Source organism: Engystomops pustulosus, chromosome 4 (genome assembly GCF_040894005.1).
Source record: "Engystomops pustulosus chromosome 4, aEngPut4.maternal, whole genome shotgun sequence".
Taxonomy (NCBI): Eukaryota; Metazoa; Chordata; class Amphibia; order Anura; family Leptodactylidae; genus Engystomops; species Engystomops pustulosus.
The window spans coordinates 88,034,697-88,047,439 of NC_092414.1; the positions used below are offsets into that span (position 1 = coordinate 88,034,697).

At 39.5% G+C, this 12,743-nt stretch overlaps 1 long non-coding RNA gene across 1 annotated transcript; it reads left to right on the forward strand.

Annotated features, from left to right (window-relative positions):
• Positions 1–7,698: 7,698 nt before the first annotated feature.
• On the forward strand, positions 7,699–10,022 carry LOC140129027 (uncharacterized). Its single transcript, XR_011855256.1, has 3 exons — positions 7,699–7,764; positions 7,853–7,900; positions 8,997–10,022. It is a non-coding gene; the product is annotated as an uncharacterized lncRNA (long non-coding RNA).
• Positions 10,023–12,743: the final 2,721 nt, after the last annotated feature.

The window sequence follows — 12,743 nt, forward strand, 5'->3', positions numbered from 1 at the left end:
GGAAATAGCATCTACCCTTTATAAATACATGTGTAAGCAGTTTGCCCGTTCTTTTCAGGGCAAAGTCAGAGAGAAAACTGGCACAAACAGTTTAGTAAACACAGGCCATAGTCTTTTTACTGGCACACAGTCCAACGAAGCAGCAGTAAACTTTCCTCTCTGCAGCACACAAAAGGTGGTAGATTGGTGGGCTATGGATTCGTAGCTGAGAAGCGTATCTTAGCCCTGGTCCAGTGGTTTTAGTCTGGCTAGTAGGAGCCAAGAAGGGCTCAGCTGCTTGGGCAGCAATCTGGATGACAGTCTCTGTTGTATTAGCTCATGGAGCTGCTGGTCTGATGGCAGAGGGAGAGATCTTGTCCTGTCTCCTGCAAATAGAATTACAAACGTTGTAAAAGTTAAGTGTTGTCTGACTTTATTAAAAAAAATCTAGGGGGCTGTAAAAAAAAAATAAACGTGCACTCATGTTCCCCGATGCTCCTGTGCCCCGGTCTGTCTGAGCCATGTCTGTTCACAGGGGCAGGCAAGCTTGACTCTGACAACTTCTTCCCGTCAGGCATGCCCACCTGTCCCAGTGCTGTATCAGGCATTTGCATTAGGCACTTTTCCCCAAACAGATGATCTGATTTAGCCATGGACATGGGATCTGTTCATAAACAGGCACTGGGATTGAGGCCGGGTAAATGTCCAGGCAGGCGAAAATTGGACCGTGGGAGAAACTTTATGTACAGATTTTTTTTTACAGTTCTCCCCAGCAGACTCGTCAACATTTACCCTCTAGGGACGTGCATATCATACAGCAGTTGTAGTACCAGTTGATTACATTAGGTGGCAGCAAAGAAGTTACCATATAAGTTAATTGACAGTTTTGTGAGGTAGAACCCCTTGGGCAGTGGTGGCGAACCTATGGCACGGGTGCCAGAGGTGGCACTTGGAGCCCCTTCTGCAGGCACTCAGGCCATCGTCCCAGGACAGAGTTCACCAAATATGAATCTTCCTGCAGTCCCAGGCAACTAAAGAGATGCTGCTCTCAGTGCTATTTTAAAGTGACACTTCATTGGCTGTTTTGAACTGCAGGAACTGTGTGAACTGTGACAATTCTTCCTGTACAGAGAGACCCTGGAGAGAAGCTACAATGATAGCCTGAATTTGCCCTTCTTCTTTCGACTGTATTGTTGGCCTCAGGGGGCCGATCCGATTGAAAAATGTAGAGGAACATGTAGCAATAAGTTACTGCTTATAATTGCATGATGGCACTTCACAGTAAATTTCGGTTGTAGTTTGGGCACTCGGTCTCTAAAAGGTTCGCCATCACTGCTCTAGGGTTAGTTAAGTGTAGATCTGGCCACACTCCATCAGCTAGCTAGAAGGCTGACTGGAACTAACCTTCCTTAATGACCATGTGTTACTCTCTTCTGAGTCCTGCAAGAAAAATGCCAATTGAATTCATTGGGTGGAATTCATTAAGACTAACATTTGAATGTCAGTCTTAAAATCCCCCACTGTAGCTCCAGCGACCATATCCACTAAGAGGCTCCAGCCAGTTCCCCAAACTCTGCCAGTTCCGACCTGTAGATTAGGTCTAAACTGGCAGATCTCCTTACATGACCAAAGTGGTGTGCATGTCGGAGAAGCTAGAAAACTGACAGGGAGAGGGAGATTCATGTGCTTTTGCTGCAGGAAAACAGGTGGAGAGGGCATAATGAATCTCTCACAATGAGTACAAGATTAAAAACCGCCCTAGGATGCATCCTAGTATGGCAAGTTTTTTCTGCAAGAAAGAAAGCCGCATACTTAGTGTTTTTTCTCTCTCCTCTTGCATGTTACTTTCATGGAGAGGGGAGAGACAGGATCTGCCCCGATATCTGCGATCACCTTTCCAGTTCTTCTTGATTGGGGCACTATTACTTACAAATTCGGACAGTTCACTAAAAGTGCTATTTCCGTGTATAATGCTGCTTTCGGCGATTCACTAAGATCGTGCGCAATGGTGTATTAAGTGTCCCATGTTCCCAGGCTGTTCACACGACTAGGGCCCCCTACCAGCATCCAAACAAACATGTGTCCGGCTATTAGTACTTAAGTACTACTCTATATCCTTAATCTTGTACTGTTTATAAAAGTAATTTAATGATGAACTACAATCGTGTTCTTATAACCCATCTATTTAGAAAAGCCGAACATTCCCGAACTGCATGAAATCCTCCACCCTGACTACTGTCCACACCAGATCTCCCTGACAGTGTCGGAGATGTGGATGCCCGGCCCCTGTGCACCCGGCAGCTGAACTCCCCTTCATACTCTTAAGTACTCATGTATAACCTGAGGCTCTTAAATTTACTCCCACCCCACCCCCCTACAAAAAAAACAAAAACAGGGAAAAGTTATTGACTGGTGGACAACCCCTAGGGTAGGATATGCAGCCACTACTCATTAATGAAATGTCCTTCAGCAGAGCCTGCCTTTACTGAAATGTCCACCGACATAGTTCCCCTTTACTGAAATGTCCACCGGCATGGTCCCCCTTTAATGCAATGTCCACTTCAGATGCCCCCCTTTAATGAAATGTCTACTCCAGGTGCCCCCTTTAAGGAAATGTCCACCTCAGATGCTCCCTATTAATGAGATGCTCCCTCCATCATTTCTGTTATGTCCACAGACGGGCTCTCTTCAAAAATAATTAAAAAAAGCTATACTCACCTTCCGGCTTCTTCTCCCCGCCCCGTGGCTCCGTCTTCTCCATCTTCCGGGCCCATCACTGTGACGCGGCAGTGTTGCGGCCATGTGACGTCATAGTGTAAGGGCCCGCGTGGTGCATAAAGTGCATGTGACGTCAAGCAGCCGCGTCATAGTGATGCACCCGGCCAGAATAGCAGAAGGTGTTGGATAACCATTCTTGGGATAGTACCTGTTGCATAACAGATCTATTTGTAAATCAGTAGATAATGACTTATGCCTGCCAATCCCATCACATTGATATCCACATTAATGCTATGCCATATCGTTCTTTTCTCTCTATTGGCTCACAATATGGCATATCACTCAAGATATCCGATCAACCTGTCTGAATCTCAACCCTCCCAGCTCTGCTCATTTGGAGTTCTCCAATGCAAATAACTACCTTCCAGAAGCAACATGGCAAACCATGGCCAAAGTTCCACTATATCACCACAAGGTGACTCTGACTGAGGCATATTTTTCCCCCTTTACCTATGTGTTATTTACCTTTAGATGTTTGATTTTTGTTAGGCTATGAATTGCTTAAACTTGAAGGGTTTCGGATGGCAAATTTTTTGTTTCTGTCCATTATAAGAAAGATGAGAGATAAGCTTATACTCTGCCTATACTTTCTTACATGCTCCTATGGTCCCTTTATTTTCTACCTCTCAGAAATGTTTTGACTGAGGTTCAGGGTCAGAGGCAGAGCAGAAGGTCAGGGCTGGCAGTGGAGGAGCGTAAATGGGAACAGCTCTGGGGTCACAATAGGAAATGAAATCACAGGCGCAAGGCAAAGATACAAGCTTTTTCATTGGCGTAGAGCAAGAAGATCTTGCAGGGAATGATGGGAGAAGCCGGCCTTTAACCATTTCCTGAAAGGGCCAGCACCAATCAGTGGTGCGCTGTCCCTTGAAATCTTCTGAAGCTGAGGGCACACGGAGGATCCGCACCCTTGACAATAACACACAGCTTTGATTACTCTCGGTGTTACTAAAGAGCCGTGTACCCATGTGACATCACATGACCATGGACAGATTTAAAGCCACTGGAAGCAAGCAATGAAGCTTTGTATTGGATGACAGCAAGCAGAGATCTAGAAAGCAGTAAATAATTGATACAGAAAGTATGCTGGAATATTATATTACTTTTTTATGATACAAAAAATTAATTTGCTGAAACTGGTCAATTGGCTAATGGCACTTCTTTTCACTATGAGAATGAGATGGGTTTGTTGGATCCCAGACTCACTCTACACCTGACAAAGCCCTTTTACAATGAATAATGTAAGGTTTAAACTGAAGTTGGCACTTAAGGAAGTTGAGAAAATCCTTTAATCCTTTATTATGTTTTTTTTAAAATGGAAAGAAGTCTCATGCACTCTTGAGATCGCTCAGGAATTGCATAGTCACAGTTAATCTGTATGTAGTAAAGGCAACAGAAGGTATACCCTATTATGACCTTGAAAATTCTGTATTTCTCATAGATAGCCTATTGGACCATAAACAGGCATTTTCATGTCTCAATTAGCCAAGCAGTTAAAATACTATGTTACTCAATGTATATATAGAAAAAAGCACAAGGCATCTTAACATATTAATCACTTATAACTTTTATTCAATTATAGTGAAAAATATATTAAGCATAGTGCTCAATTTCCATAAGTGATTAAAATGATCAAGTGGATCTAAGTAAATATGTCATTACACTGGTCCTTTGTATGTAGTCCTCAGCTAATTGTATGTAGTCCTCAGTCCTCACTTTAATTGGGAGGTTAATGAGCTGCCTTGTAGTGACACTAACAGATTCTTGTGTCACTACTTAGAACCCCACCTTCCATTTTAAGTGATTAATGGGTTAAATTGCCCCTTGGGTTATAATAGTGTTGGGGGGGGCACATTTACATGTTTCTTCACATCTCTTGCTGTAAGGTATGGCAATTATGAAGTAAAGAACAGTTAAAGGAAACCTACCACTTGAAGTGGCAGGTATAAGAGGGAACTACTGAGCACCAGCTCAGGGTGAGCTGATGCCGGAGCTTATTTTTGTTAGTGTTTTAAACAGCAGTATTGCGGTTTAAAACACTTTTTAAACTGTATGGCCGAAGCTGCTTCGGCACAGGGAGGTACGCGCTCGGCGCACGATGCACGCGACCATGCACACGGCTACATAGGAAGTGAATGAGAGCCGCGGGCACGGTCGCGCGCATGGTGCGCTGAGCGCGTACCTCCATGCGCCGAAGCAGCTTCGGCCATAAAGTTTAAAAAGTGTTTTAAACCGCGATACTGCGGTTTAAAAAACTAACAAAAATAAGCTCACCCTGAGCTGGTGCTCGGTAGTTCCCTCTTATACCTGCCACTTCAAGTGGTAGGTTTCCTTTAAAGGAAACCTACCACTACTGCAAGCACGGAATGAGTGAAGCACACCACCCTGGAGGCTATTTTATGCTGATCACGACACATACTTTGGTTAGTGAAATAAACCCATGGTTTATGTGAAAAAAGCGTTTTACTTACATATGCAAATGAGTCTCCGGTGCTACCCCTACGTCACTATCGCTATTTCGGTCCCTGCCGAACATAAATTATGCATGCCTCCCTCTTTCTAAGCTCCCTCCTTCATTTCCCGAGAGAGGTGACGTCACCCCGATCTCGGCTGTTATCGTGCATGCGCGAACAGCAAATCTCGCAATGCCGCTTCTCTGCTCACTGCGGCTGCGCAAAGACCGGTCTGCGTGGGTTTTCAGCGCGACGGAGTTCTCCTCATCACTTTTCAGGGCGCAGATTTGTTTTTGTTGAAAAGGTTTGTGTCGCTATGCTCCCACTTACACCAACGAGAGTCTATGCTCCCACTTACACCAACGATAGTCTATGCTCCCACTTACACCAACGAGAGTCTATGCTCCCACTTACACCAACGATAGTCTATGCTCCCACTTACACCATCGATAGTCTATGCTCCCACTACCACCCATATATACACAGATATACCCACTGACACCAATGTGAATATATATATATATATATATATATATATATATATATTGTGAGACACTGAAGGGGTTAACTGTGGATGGGCGGTATGTTTCCCCTAGGTTTTGCTATTATGCAAGGCCTTAGTGCTGAGGTTGGGTTGTCCAGCACCTTGGACACAGGTGGTGGGAGCAGCCCAATCAGTTTTTTTTTTAAAACCGCTCAGCAGAGCTCAGAGTGTTGTCTCTCTCTCTGGAAGGAGGCTGGAGAGCACGCAGCCTTGACCTCTGTGCCTGGAGCAGCCAAGTGATTTTTTGTTAGTGGTGAGTTAGAGAATCACTGTATAGTTAGCACCCTGACGGGTAGGATATTATTTTGTTTTTGATGCCTGAATGTGAAGGCTGTTTTATTTTGTACCTGCTGAAATAAACACAGGCGAGACCTGTTTTGTACTGTACTTTGGTGTCACTGTCGTGAACTGCATCCCAGCACCCCGCTACCACGGTCTCTACTGGGCCAAATCCCCACAATATATATATATATATATATATATATATATATACCCCCACTGACACCAATGTGAATATATATATATATACCCCCACTGACACCAATGTGAATATATATATATATACCCCCACTGACACCAATGTGAATATATATATATATACCCCCACTGACACCAATGTGAATATATATATATATACCCCCACTGACACCAATGTGAATATATATATATATACCCCCACTGACACCAATGTGAATATATATATATATACCCCCACTGACACCAATGTGAATATATATATATATACCCCCACTGACACCAATGTGAATATATATATATATACCCCCACTGACACCAATGTGAATATATATATATATACCCCCACTGACACCAATGTGAATATATATATATATATATATACCCACACTGACACCAATGTGAATATATATATATATATATATATACCCACACTGACACATATGTGAATATATATATATATATATATATACCCACACTGACACATATGTGAATATATATATATATATATATATACCCACACTGACACCTATGTGAATATATATATATATACCCACACTGACACATATGTGAATATATATATATATACCCACACTGACACCCATGTGAATATATATATATATATATATATATATATATATATATATATATATACCCACAATGACACCAATGTGAATATATATAAAATACTAATATATATACTGGAGTCTAAGCATTTTTTTTTTATCTCGAGTATATAGGTTTTTAAAGTTATTTCATTTTAAATTAGGGCTCACGGCTTATACTCGGGTCGGCTTATACTCAAGTATCTATATTACTGACTCACAGAAATGTGAATAAAATATCTAAACCACTTACACCAGTATGTTTATATATGTGAGTCTATGTACATATGTGTCGCAATCCAATTTTTCAATGCATTTTAATATTTTTATAGCAGTATTTGAGGTTCCTAATGTTATTTGTTTTGATTGCTGCTGTATATAATATACAACGCTTTATTCATATTCAAGTCTGCTGAGTCATATTCTTTTGATTTGGATCCTTTATGAAAGTAAGTCTTGTTCAATAGTTTCTTCACCTAGACCAGTGATGGCAAACCTTTTATAGGCCGAGTGCCCAAACTACGACAAAGACCCACTTATTTATCACAAAGTGCCAACACAAAAATGTAATTAGTGATTTATACTCCCTTCTCTGTCACAGTTTTCATGGATACCAGCACCCTGAGGACACCAATATAGCAGAAAATAGTCCCAGGTAGAGCTGTCACTTTAAAATACCTCTTTGCACAGCAAGTCCTGGGCTGTCTGGGACTGCAGGAAGATACCTGGAGTCATCTCTGGTGATGGCCTGAGTGCCCACAGAAAGGCTCTGAGTGCCACCTCTGGCACCAGTGCCATAGGTTAGCCATCACTGACCTAGACCCTTTTGTTTGCATCTTTCACATCTATTTTTTTTTGTTTACAGATTGATTTTCATCTTCTTCCGTTTGGATTTTTGTGAAAATTAATTACCACAAAATCTCGTTAAAAGGTATATAGATAAATTCAATGATTGCATTCAGAATAATTTTATTGTTATGTGTCAAATAATCTAATTACATTTTTCTCTTTTGTAATAGGTTGTTTTGCATTTTAACCTTGTTTCAATTGTCCTCATTGGTCATACGGTAAGTACATAATTATACAATCTAATAACTGGTGGACATAGGTGGATACTTTTCCCTACTTTTTTGGGATGTAGACTGCTTATGGTCATTGCCATTAGCGCACACAAGTTTACAATTTTTTTTTTATTTCACGCAAACTACACTTCAAAGTTATGTATATAAGTATTAGAGCATTGGGCATGCACAGGCATTGCTGTAAAATGTTGCTGTCCTTCTTGTACATTGTCCTTGTATTCAGCCTGATACAGACATGCTTCATCTTGATTATTCAATTAAAAATTGGATTTTGGCTGCACACTTAATCAAGTATTCGATGCAGGTGCACTGGAGAGGGTCCCAATCCCATATAGTGTAAGAAAATCTTGGACTCCAGTCACACTGTATAGGTTGCAGGGAGTTTTTTATTGATACAAACTATTATACGTGACGTTTCGGTCAACAATAGACCTTTATCAAACTCAGTCTGTAAAGTGGAATCAGTAAAGGGAGGTATGCTTGTAGCAATGTAGCGCTGCCCAGAAGGAATAGCGGTCTGTGCCGCTTAGTGGAGTGAGAGCGCCACACTCCACTAAGCGGCACAGACCGCTATTCCTTCTGGGCAGCGCTACATTGCTACAAGCATACCTCCCTTTACTGATTCCACTTTACAGACTGAGTTTGATAAAGGTCTATTGTTGACCGAAACATCACGTATAATAGTTTGTATCAATAAAAAACTCCCTGCAACCTATACAGTGTGACTGGAGTCCAAGATTTTCTCATCTTGATTATTCATGACAAGCATTCATGGCTTGCAAAAAAATTAAACTTTTTATTAGCACACCAGAGAGCATGAGGCTTCAATTTTGCAGAAGCCGTCTTATTCCTCAACAACCATCACGCTTCCATAAGAATACCAGTGCTATTATAATTTGAAACAGTAGGAAAGGTGAGGTAGCGCGTAAATTAGTAAAAATTATATGTTACGCCCACCCATCAGCATCAAAACCAAGTACCGTATATCCTCGATTATAAGCCGACCCAAGTATGAAAAAAATAATTTTATTTTATGTATGTTCACCATTTTAGTTAATTATTTTTTTTCTGATTTTTGTAGGTAATTCAATTCGCATAGAAAGATGCCAACTTGTGTAGTTAACCATTGTCTTAGTAAATCTGGAAAAAAATCTACTAGTGATCCGGTTATTATACACAGATTTCCGAATGACCGTACCAAAATTAAAGTATGGCTTCGACAAACTGGTCAAAATTTTGATAACATCGATTCCATGGCCGAGAGAATATTTCATGCCAGAAAACAAAATAAATATGCACTTTGCTCACTTCATTTTGAACCAGAGTCGTATAATGTTACCTCTAGCGGAAGAGTGCTAAAACACGATGCAATTCCTACACTTTTTCCGCGTTGTGAAGAAGGAGAGTCTGTAATCGAAGAAACTCTTAAAAAAAGCAGACATCGAAATCTCAAGAGACCTTTGGAGCGTATATCAGCACCCATGGAAAATCCTGTAGCATCTCCTTTGCTGGATGAAGAAGAGCCACAGGAATCTGTCATTTCAAATAATAAGCGTAGTTTTGGCACACAAACAGAATTCACTTTGTTCAATTCTAAGTTGGTTTATCTGCAACCAGAGTTATTGCCTGAACCTTTAGACTCTGTTATGTCTTCACCTGTTACAGACAGAGCTAAACAAAAGTCCTCTACCCCCATGCCACCAAAAGCAAGAAAAAGTATAGTTTCCATGTCTGAATTTGCATCACCGTTAAAAAAAAAGCCACTTGTAGAAACTACTGATTTGGATGAAATAGAATGTTCATTGGATACAACTGGTCCTATTTCACCAATAGTGTGAGATATTGACAAAGAAGATAGTGGAAGCAATCAATCGGAGCCTTCTTTTTCCAAATTACAGTCGGACCCAAAGGACTATAGCTACGTTCCTGAAAGACCAAGTTTAGATTCTTCTGATTTGGTACAGTACCTTACAATGTTTCCTGAAAACCCATCATCCACTGTTAGTTTTGAAACAGACAAGGAAATTGTAAAGGATAGAAAAATCATAATTTTCGAAAGCTGTTTGGACAATTTAATTCTCAAGGTTACCTGCCAATTTGACCCAAATTGTAAAAGTACAGTTAAATGTTTTAAAAAATCTTTTCAAGGTTCTTTTCTACGTATAACAGGTGAATATTTAATAGGCCATAAATTTCTGATAATGGAATCCCAGCCTAAAATTGGAAACTATGCTACAGGAAATATTCTTCTAGCATGTTCCATATTATTTAGCGGACTAAATTTTCAAAAAGTCAGCGAGTTATTCAACATCTTTGGAATGGTGGGAATATCGAGCACCTCTTATTATAGATACCAATCTAATTTTTTATTCCCTGCCATCGATATGGCATGGAAAGAAAACAAAAAAAAAAATAAGGACAACATTGGTAACAAAGGACTGTGTGTTGCCGGTGATGGACAATGCGACAGCCCTGGACATAGTGCAAAGTACTGCATTTATACAATTCTTGACACATGCACCGGTTCAAATCTTGGATTTTGAAGTTGTCCAACGTTCACAATGCACATCATCAGTGGCTATGGAGAAACATGGCTTTGAGATTTGCCTCAACAGACTAATTGAAAATGGGTTCCTCATCTGTATTTTTGCTTCAGATCGCCATGTGGGTATTAGAAAAAAACTGAAAGAGGATTACCCATGGATAAACCACCAATTTGACATTTGGCACTATGCAAAGTCTCTAAAAAAAAAAAACTTTCAGCAGCAAGTAAATTGAGGATGTGCAAGGAATTAGTGCCTTGGATCGATAAAATTATATTACATTTCTGGTGGTGTGTACAGAATTGTGAAAGAAATCCAAGAATGCTACAAGAGAAATGGTTTTCGGTACTTCACCATGTTGCCAACACTCACCAATGGGAAGGGTCTTTGTATAGCGAATGCAGTCATGACCCTTTGGAAGATGATGACCGTGATTTAATGTGGTTAAAAAAAGGGCTACCACCACACAACAATCTTGAGAGAATTGTAAAACAAGAACAACTGATCAAAGAAATACCACATCTGGTTCACAATTGCCACACCGGAAAAATTGAAAATTTCCATAGTCTAGCACTAAAATACCAATCCAAACGCATTCACTTTGGTATTGATTCAATGGAGGCACGAACAAAATTGGCTGCTCTGACACACAACTACAATGTAGGTCGCCCACAAGCAGTTGTGCGATTCGAAAAAAAAAATTCTGAACTGCAAGGTACAAAAAGAACAACCTTGGTAATACCAAAGGGTAAATCTCGTTGGTTTGTAAGGGATGTTTACAAAAAGGTCAATGTAGATTACTTGGAAGAATTGTCCATCAATGTTTTAAGACTGGTGAAAGGAGAAGTATCTACTGAATGGACTTCCAGAACACCCACATTGCCTCCAAATCTGGCAAATCAAGAGCGTCCAAACAAAGAAGAGATAAAGAGACATCGCCTGACTCGATTTAGATGTTCTGAAGACCATTTTAATCTATAATATTGTAAATTAAATTATGTTTTATTGCAATCTTTGTGACAGTTTTAACTATTTGTTACAATGTTTAATTAAAAGTTGATAGTTTTTACTAACCAATCATATAGTATGTTGTATTTTATTACAATATTATACTATAGTCAGCATTATCAGTAAGAAGTAGTACTGTTATTTATATATTCCCTTACAGCGGCCATTTTGAACAAGATAACCATTTCTGAGCAAAAAAGAGTTAATTTTAAAGTCAACTTACAACATGAAGGACGTTTTTTAGGGAGAGATTAAAATCTCTAACAGTCTCACATATAACTTATACTTCAATTGAAAAAGCACAATACTTGCAGGAAAAATACAAATAGTACACAATTTTCGATGCAAAATATAAATCTTTATTAATAAACTTATAACATAAATAGTCTTCCATTTTTTTAATATATTGTTAATAAATTGTAACATTGTTGAAACAAACAACAGAGAACCAATGAACGTTTAGTTTTAAATGTGATGTAAAGTTTTTTGCATTAATTTTATTGTAAAGCAAAAAATTCGGCAGGATCATCATCACACTGTTGAAAACCAACATACTGGTCATCCGGGTCTGGGTACGCATCTCTCACATTTTTGACAACACAAGATGGGATTGGCCTTCTGTTACCAACACCCAGATAACCATGGATCCAAGTAGTAAACGCTCTATAGCATGTTTTGCGAATACATCTGTCAAAAATAAATCAATATTAATAAACTTTTTGGACATAGTGCAAGACATAGTAATGAAAGCATTACTTGAAAATTAATCAATTAATTCATACAGTTTTTCATGATCTCTTTTGGATGTCTTGCAATGGAAAGATTCATTGTAGACATACAATGATTTAAAAACTGTCCGTGTTGATATGCCGGACATGCCGCTGAAAGCCGTTATTCTATAAATTGCTCTGATTATTATGAACATACACATATTCTTAGAAAAATTATTGAAATCTTTCCATAGCACAAAATCATGCAGAAATGTATGAATTGACTATGTGGAACAATTGGTTTGACTTTTGTCATGCCATTGTTCTCTGTCTACTATATCTTACATTACCTGTGAAATATTTTTTGGGGTGGTGGACACATAAACTGACCGGCTAAACGAACATTTATGGTGGTAGTGTCTGGTCTTTTACAGTAGATGTTAAAAAGATCATGTTGAATGATGCAAGTAAAGGATTCTAAATAGGGATCTATGTTCTTTATTTCTTGGCAACATATCGACTCTATATTAGTTGGCATTTTAACACAATTTGTGCAGGTACACCAAG